The sequence below is a fragment of the Dreissena polymorpha genome, chromosome 1, assembly GCF_020536995.1.
Source record: "Dreissena polymorpha isolate Duluth1 chromosome 1, UMN_Dpol_1.0, whole genome shotgun sequence".
Lineage (NCBI taxonomy): Eukaryota > Metazoa > Mollusca > Bivalvia > Myida > Dreissenidae > Dreissena > Dreissena polymorpha.
Window position 1 is genome coordinate 194,561,444 of NC_068355.1, and position 8,714 is coordinate 194,570,157.

Here is an 8,714-nt window from a genome sequence, read left to right on the forward strand (position 1 = left end):
AAAGTCGCATATCTCTCCTGAGTATTCTCCGGAATTGGAGGTTCTCAATCGCTGGCATTCGGTACCCCTCGCAGATTATCATAATACTTATCCGATGTTTGACGGAAAGGGCCGAGAATGTGCGATTGAATCGCTGGGTAGTATTGATTTCCAGTAACAATGGCGTCGAATGAGAAAGAAAACGATCGTTATCTGTCTGACATCGAAATTGACAAATTAAGTGTTGCACAATTGAAGGATTATTTACGATTTCATAATCATTATGTGTCAGGGAATAAGAATGAACTTGTCTTGAGGACAAAAGGCGTACAAAAGCTAGGATTAAATGATCGACAGCTGCACAGGAATGCGGAAGTAAATTATGAAAAAAGGAAAACAGAAAAACTTTTTACGCCACTCGGTGAAAAGCTGCCACATCCAGATGTATTAAAAACGTTGAGTAGTGACTTAATGGACTTTCCTACATTAATAGATAGTGACATCTACAATTATTTTGTGCTGAAAATGAACACACAAAAACAATTGAGACCAAAAAATTGTATTATGTTTACAGACATAAACACAGTATTTTGTACCATGACATAAGTGACAAATGGGAACATTGTTTTGTTAAATGCAAAGTATTACCATCTCTACCGAGTGCAAATGTGAAAGAAAACCCAGATCACAGTGTGTGGCTCTGTCTGTCAAAGGTCACTGGACAGGTTCATTCAGCGGAATGTAATTGCACAGCCGGGTGAGTGTACACAGTTTTTCATATAAGTTCTTGCAATATTGAAACGAGGTTATAAATAATTTATCAAGAGACATGCCTCTGTTACAATCCTAGTTGCAATAATCCAACTCCCAGCTATATTTACCCTCTGGGTTGTGAGGTGTACGAATGTACTCATAAACCCTCAGAGCATTCAAGAAGAACTAGTAGTTACGATCCCCGAATCGGCATTATACCAATCATTTTCATAGATCTATATACTGGTCACAAGCTATTCTCGGGATGGACCAGTTTCTGGGAAATTTTCATCAAAATTTAGATGCTCGAGCAAAAAAAAAAGTGCAGTTTGAAAGTATGTCTAATTATTATGTTTATATATTTTCAGGAGCGGAGAAGCATGTATCCATATTGGTGCATTTATGTATGCCCTTTCTGATCTCACTGCTAAAAAGAAGGACGGCACTCTAAGATCAACCTCAAAAAAATGCGTGTGGGACAGATTTAATAATCCCCGGAAAAGAAAGCGAACGCCTAAAAAGTCTAGCGAATTTACATTTCGGAAACATACCTTTGAGTCAAAATTAGAGCCAGTCGAAAATAACACCAGAAAAGAACTTCTTGCGATTTCTGTAAATGAGAACAGTTTCCGTTCAAAACTCGAAAATATGCAACCCAACAGCTGGATGGCTTTTGAACTTTGTAGAAGAGAAGGAAGAGGTGAAATTACCAAAGTTTATAGAAATTGGATATAACTTTAGTGATAGCGTAGATCTGAATAGTGAAACTGTGAAGGATAAAATGTCGAAAATGATGGATATGCTACAAATGGATGAACTTGAATGCCAAAGTATTGAAAAATTAACCAGAGGTCAGGGAAAGAACGTACTTTGGGAAGATGAAAGAAAATTACGTGTAACTGCATCCAATTTTGGTGAAGTAATTTTACTGAAACAAGAGACTGAAAGATTTAAAAGAAATTGAGTGCAATCTTTAAAGAATAGTAACAAATATGAATTTAAGATCACAATTGTGAATTTCTCGCAAGCTTACCCTTGCTCCTAGAATATGTTTTTATAATTTTGATGTCTCACTTTTCTCTAGAGATTAACCCTTTACCACTTAGATATGTATTTTCAAGCTTTTGTAGTTCCTTAAAAAGTTAAATGTAATAAAGTACCTTTATTACTAAATTTAAGTTTTAAAGGCTTCATTTCCAACCCTTAAATACTGATGAGCAGCAAACAGTATAAAACCTGAACAGACTGCGAGTTACTAGCATGCTGTTCTGGTTTTATGCTGTTTTCACTGTGCTTCCAAGTGGAATAGGGTTAAATAACAAAAGTTAACGCCAGATCAGAAAATAATTTAAGTAACAACAGTACAGGACATCATTGAGGTCCCTCCTTTTTTATGTTTCAATAGTCATTTAGCTCTACAAAGCATATAAATATTGTACATAAAAGTGTATGAATGTATAAATATTTATCAACTGTTCATATTATGAATTTTACAGTAGTACATGTAGAATGCTTTTCAACGATTTGTGTACGGTTCATTAATACCATCACAACGTGATTGTCAATTGTTATTCCGCTAAATTGATTTGCTCTTAAAATGATAAATCATAAAAAGAACTTTTGCTATGTTATTATCCATCACTTATTACCTTACCTGTGTTTGGAGAAAAACCGAAGGGTTTACGATAATAATCTGTTTCAAAATGTTAAAATGATATGAAATTAATGAGTGGCAAGCATGAACCAAATTAAGAAAATCAACACAGAGGTATCAACAGCTGCATCTTATTAAAAATCTGTGCACAATGCTTTTTGTCCAAGTATAGATCATTTCAGAACCCCATTGAGTTAATAGACACCTTGGAAGCTTTGCTGGTATGACTTCTGCTTTACATCTGACAAGTACTCTGCAGGTGTTGCTACTTGTATCAGAAATCTTGGTTTTAAACAAGAGCTGTCACCATAGGATGACTTATGCCCCCTATATACGCTTGATAGAAGTTATGAGCATTTTCCCAAACCTAAATGCATATTTCGAAACCTAAACACGGACCCTAAGTTTAAGGTCAAGGTCACAGGGGTCAAAGTTTGTGTGCATATGGAAAGGCCTTGACCATATACACATGCATGCCAAATATGAAAATGCTATCTGAAGCGACATAGAAGTTATGAGCATTTTTCGAAACCTAAACGCAAAGTGTGACGGACAGACCGACAGACAGTCCGATCACTATAGCGACATAGAAGTTATGAGCATTTTTCGAAACCTAAATGCATATTCGAAACCTAAACGCGGACCCTTAGTTTAAGGTCAAGGTCACAGGGGTCAAAATTTGTGTGCGTATGGAAAAGCTTTGTCCATATACACATGCATGCCAAATATGAAATTGCTATCCAAAGCGACATAGCAGTTATGAGGATTTTTCGAAACCTAAACGCAAAGTGTGACGGACGGACAGACCGACAGACAGTCTGATCACTATATGCCCTCCTTCGGGGGCATAAAAATTCTTGACGGGTTTATTGCTCCCAATTATAAATTAACTGTTGATTAAGTCTTCAGTAGCAGTACTAAACCTTAAAGACAAACATTTACTTAGGTATACAAAAGAAATCTGTGTTTTCAACGCTCTGTGTCAATTAATGTATGTAAACTTGAATCCAGTACAATATTTATCAGAATTTCAGTCTTATAATTTGTTTGGTCTTACAAAACTGCTTTCAAGCAAGAAAACATGTATAAATATATTGGCACAAACACACAAACGCAGAAACACAATTTTCTTTTTTTGCCTGAAAATGTTTGTATGGAATATGAGACAAGAAAAGAATAATCAGTAACAATTTTATTTTCACAAATGAAAGCTGACTGTAAAATGTGAAATTAAGTATTATTCACATAATTACATAGTATATTACTTATACATACATGCAATGGTCAAACACTTCTAGTTAAATTGTATACTGAATTTCTCACAAAGTTCACTTGTTCAGCTTCTTATCAAACTTAATTTGTACTAGTTTTAAGGAGCCACTTTTCCAGTTTATATTAGCATGACTATTTTCAGTTTATAAACACACTTTATTTTCCGGGGACAGGTTTTTCGTGCTAACCCTGCTTTCATTCCAACACTGACCTCATCAAATAAACACTCAAAAGTTCCAGCAGTTGGGATACCAGTGTAGAACAACACCTTATCGTCATCATCCCTTATATCCTCAAAGGTGAAGCTAGGCCGATCCACTTGTATCCCAACTGTCGACGTTTCAGTAGAAGTCTGGGTTGATATACTTCTGGGAACTCTCGTATCGTCGGTTTGAGTAACCACAGAAATCAGCTCCGGTTGCACTTGTTCACACTGATGACGGATTATGGCGGGTACTGGTGTAAACCTTCCATAGTCATGGAGCTGAAATAAATAAATACATTTTTACAAGCAAAGTAAATGCAGTTTGAAGTAAAGATTATAGGTCTTTCTGTATTTTACTAAGGCATCACCAAACTGATAACTTCTTCAGTTTTTTTCTTTAAAAATGGGAAGAGCATGAAAAACAACTATCTATTTATACTGCCAAGTGCCCTTTCGAGCATGGTAGGCAGACATGGACATTATCGAGTCGGTTTCCTGGGAAGAACCAGTACTTGGTGTCCATGGAGGAGATAATTAGAATGCTTCCCAAGTAAGGAGTGAACCCACTAACACCCGATCGCTAGGCGGATATCTCATCCACTACAACACCGCGACCTTGAACTACAAATATTTTTTTATGTCCCCCACTATAGAAGTGGGGGACATATTGTTTTTGCCCTGTCTGTTGGTTGGTCTGTTGGTTGGTTGGTTTGCGCCAACTTAAACATTTTGCAATAACTTTTGCTATATTGAATATAGCAACTTGATATTTGGCATGCATGAGTATCTCATGGAGCTGCACATTTTGAGTGGTGAAAGGTCAGAGGTCAAATATATGTGGCCTAAATTGCTCATTTTATGAATACTTTTGCAATATTGAAGATAGCAACTCGATATTTGGCATGCATGTGTATCTCATGGAGCTGCACATTTTGAGTGGTGAAAGGTCAAAGTCAAGGTCATCCTTCAAGGTCAGAGGTAAAACATATTTGTCCCAAATCGCTTATTTTATTAATACTTTTGAAATATTGAAGATAGTAACTTGATATTTGGCATGCATGTGTATCTCATGGAGCTGCACAATTTGAGTGGTGAAAGGTCAAGGTCATCCTTCAAGGTCAGAGGTCAAATATATGTGGCCCAAATCGCTTATTTTATGAATACACTTGCAATATTAAAGATAGCAACTTGATATTTGGCATGCACGTGTATCTCATGGAGCTGCACATTTTGAGTGGTGAAAGGTCAAGGTCATCCTTAAAGGTCAAATATATGGGTCAAAATTGCTCATGTAATGTCACTTCTGCAATATTGAAGCTAGCAATTTTATATTTGAAATGCATGTGTATCTCATGGAGCTGCACATTTTGAGTGGTGAAGGGTCAAGGTCATCCTTCAAGGTCAAACATTATTTAGGGGGACATTGTGTTTCACAAACGCATCTTGTTTCAAATTATCTTTATTCAACAACATTTTGTATAACGATAAAACAACTCACTCTTAGAGATACGTCTAGTAGTGATGCACTGCTTTCAACCAACAAACCATCTGCCTCGTTCTCGAAACTCAAGTCTGGTGAACGGTTATCTGACATTTCCTCAGTTTCTGGTGTGGAATTCGTCTCATCTGCTTCAGGGCCATTTTCCAGGGTCTGTAAGGTAAACAAATAAAATTAAATCAGCACATCAAAGACCTAGAAATACACATACTTTTTCAAACTAACATGAAAGAATGATGTTCAGATACGTAATATTTATGCTTCTGTATCATGTTGTAAACACCGTCAGATTCTATACCGATAGAGTAACTGACCCATGTTCATTCTTGAAACCTCGTATAGCCTAGTGGCAACATATCCGCTTCAAAATATCAGATACCATTGGTTCGATCCTCGGCTGTGAGCTACATAAAATAAATCATGAACTGTGCCATGGGTATGTCTGCCATTATCCCATGCTTGATTGTACCACAAGGAATCACTGATTTGAATAGTAAGCTCGATTTAATAATCCATCGGAATCGTTTTAAGGTGATAATCTGATTACACGCAGTGCGCAATCTGATTATGTGATGACTTAAATTAGTATAAGTATTAATATGATTTAATAAGAATAGTATATGTGCCTTTTATATACGCGTTCAATGCCATAATACCGGTAAAATCATAAGTTGATTTAGATATCAGTACATTAAATAAATGTCTATATATTATAATCATACAATACGCAATTTTACAATGCCGAAGTAATGTTATTTACTGAAATAAGATCTATTTTCGCATGACACTGGCTGTATAGCAAGTAGTCTTATATAAATAAGAGCAACATTACTTCAAGCACGTACACTTAACAAAAAGAGTTCTCCGTTTAAAAATGATGGTATTAAGGTGTTACTAAATATAAAATACCCAACAGCGGGCGAGCGTTTAATGCACTTTGCGCTTGATGAATAATGTTATACAATTATTATGGGCAAATTTATAATTTCAAAACATTATTAGTTGTTGATGTTATTCGCGTTCAATAAATACATCAGTTCTTCTTATCAACCTGATGCCTGTTGCCTGCTACAGTTTCTTATCATAATTGTATAAACTACAATACACCATCAGCGGCCGAGAGCAGAATACCGGCCGCTAAATAAATTGTGACTTGCATCAAATCTCAGGTCAAATTTCGATTGTTTTACAATAAAATACTAATATTTTATAATGTCAAGCACGTGCACTTAATAAAATACGATATTTCTTTATTTATTGTAGAATTTTGCAAAAGTAAAGCGCTTTATATATAGCAATGTTTTATTATTTCTTTCTAGTTACGTAAATAAACAAAACATAATTATGTATATAACATTTAATATTTGTACATAATTTATAAAAATAAATACAATGAAACGTGATGTTTGTGAAGTGCGCGTGACATTGAACTTCGAGTTAAGCGAAAGATGCGAATTAAATTACACATAATTAAAAACTGATACTATTCTGTCAGCATGATTTATACTCCATCGCGCCAATAAATTCATCAAATTGTGTATACAAGCAAAACGATGGAAATTATGACAGAAACCCAGCTTTTCAAATAAAATGACCCTTAACATAACGCTAGCAGACCCGAATGAATATACTTTATTTGAGTCGTGTTCTGAGAAAACTGTGCATAATGCATGTGCTTAAAGTGTCGTCCCAGATTAGCCTGTACAATCCGCACGAATTATCAGGGACGGCACTTTCCGCTTTTATGACATTTTTCGTTTAAATGAAGTGTCTTTTTAGCAAAAATCCAATTTAGGGTCGACACTTTACGCACATGCATTATGCCCATTATTCCCAGAACGCGACTCATTTAATCCAATCAGGTAAATAACAAATACAATAATAAAACAGGGGAAGTCTACACTGTGTATTAGCAACCTGCTGTGGTGAATATATCTTATCAGCTAAATACACAGGCACCTGGCTACTGTACTGGAAAAATTGGATTTACTGCCAAAATAATTGATTTCATTTATGGCTAAATTGTTGTGTACATGTAAAATTAAAAACGAGGATGTATCCACATCACCGTTGCACATTGTTATTAATTTCACAGTTATCTGTTCTTTATTAGAGATAGCCTAATTAAAGACGGCGCTAATAAAATGTGAAGGTGGATATAAAGAAATAAGGTCAATTTCCGCATGACACTGACAGTATAGCAAGTAGTCTTATATAACATATTAAAAATATTCCATGGTTAAAAATGCACGATGTTATATAGTAAAAGAGTGTGTTTGAGTAATCAATAGGATATTTTGTATTGGCTATATTGTTTCACTCGTAAAGAAAATACCAAAATCGACGTGCGAAACGTAAAAATTTATATCTGAAATAATATTGTTAAGGGCGTTAAGCTAGTTAAAAATAATCACGATTATTTACTATGTATAAATTAGATAAAACGTTAAGATGTAAATTCTTATCATAAATATAAAATGCACATAATATTATAATATTCATTCATATTTCATTATTTCAGGTAAAAGTACAAACATATTGTTTTAAATCCTATGTAATCAGCACTTTATGTTGGATTTCAACAATGCTTAATTAATTATCGGGTGTAGCAGCGGTGTACATTACCCATATGATATAACGCAAAGGTAACGGTCAAGCGACTTCCCACATTTATATCACATGTTTTATTATCGTTATCAGGTATCTGTTATGTGTCAACGGATTAACGGACATTGGTTGATTACCCGATAATATGCAAGTATCAAATGATTTAGATTCATTAGTTATGGGAAAACATTATATGCCTGACCTGAAAAATGTAAGTCATAACAAATAATTATATTATAAGTTCACTTACCAGAATCACAACCTAAGTGTTGCCATCGCTCGCAGGCATCGCAAGAAACAGCACGTTGCCTCTGCCCAACTGTCTTTCCACAATGTATGCACTTTACCACTTCTGCCATTGCAGAAACACAAAACTCACTTACTCTCACAGTAAAATTATTGTATCCTACATTAAAGAAGCACAAATGTTTGAAATATTTATATAAATTAGTTCAATTATGATTCACTGTGTGTGTTTCAGAGTTTATTTACAGGTCCTACTGGCCTCTTCACGAGGTTATGGTAGCCCGACCTGCCCCTGTGACCTCTCAGGGGAAAAAGATTAATTTAGAGCCAAAGTAGGTCAAATTTACCCCGGCTTCCCGGGTATTCGCCAAATAATTTAATTTTAAAGAGAGTTTCGTGCACGTTGGCCAATGAGACCTTAATGTGTTATTTACCGTAAGGTGGTGATGAGGTGCGGATCCCGCCGAGTGTCCCGCACACTACTTATGTACAAGACACTC

At 35.3% G+C, this 8,714-nt stretch overlaps 2 long non-coding RNA genes across 2 annotated transcripts; both read left to right on the plus strand.

Annotated features, from left to right (window-relative positions):
• The first annotated feature begins 22 nt into the window (after positions 1-22).
• On the plus strand, positions 23-2,349 carry LOC127864440 (uncharacterized). Its single transcript, XR_008041940.1, has 2 exons — positions 23-736; positions 1,101-2,349. It is a non-coding gene; the product is annotated as an uncharacterized LOC127864440 (long non-coding RNA).
• Positions 2,350-4,111: 1,762 nt separating this feature from the next.
• On the plus strand, positions 4,112-5,959 carry LOC127867776 (uncharacterized). The gene is made up of 2 exons (XR_008043655.1): positions 4,112-4,980; positions 5,108-5,959. It is a non-coding gene; the product is annotated as an uncharacterized LOC127867776 (long non-coding RNA).
• The last annotated feature ends 2,755 nt before the right edge of the window (positions 5,960-8,714 follow it).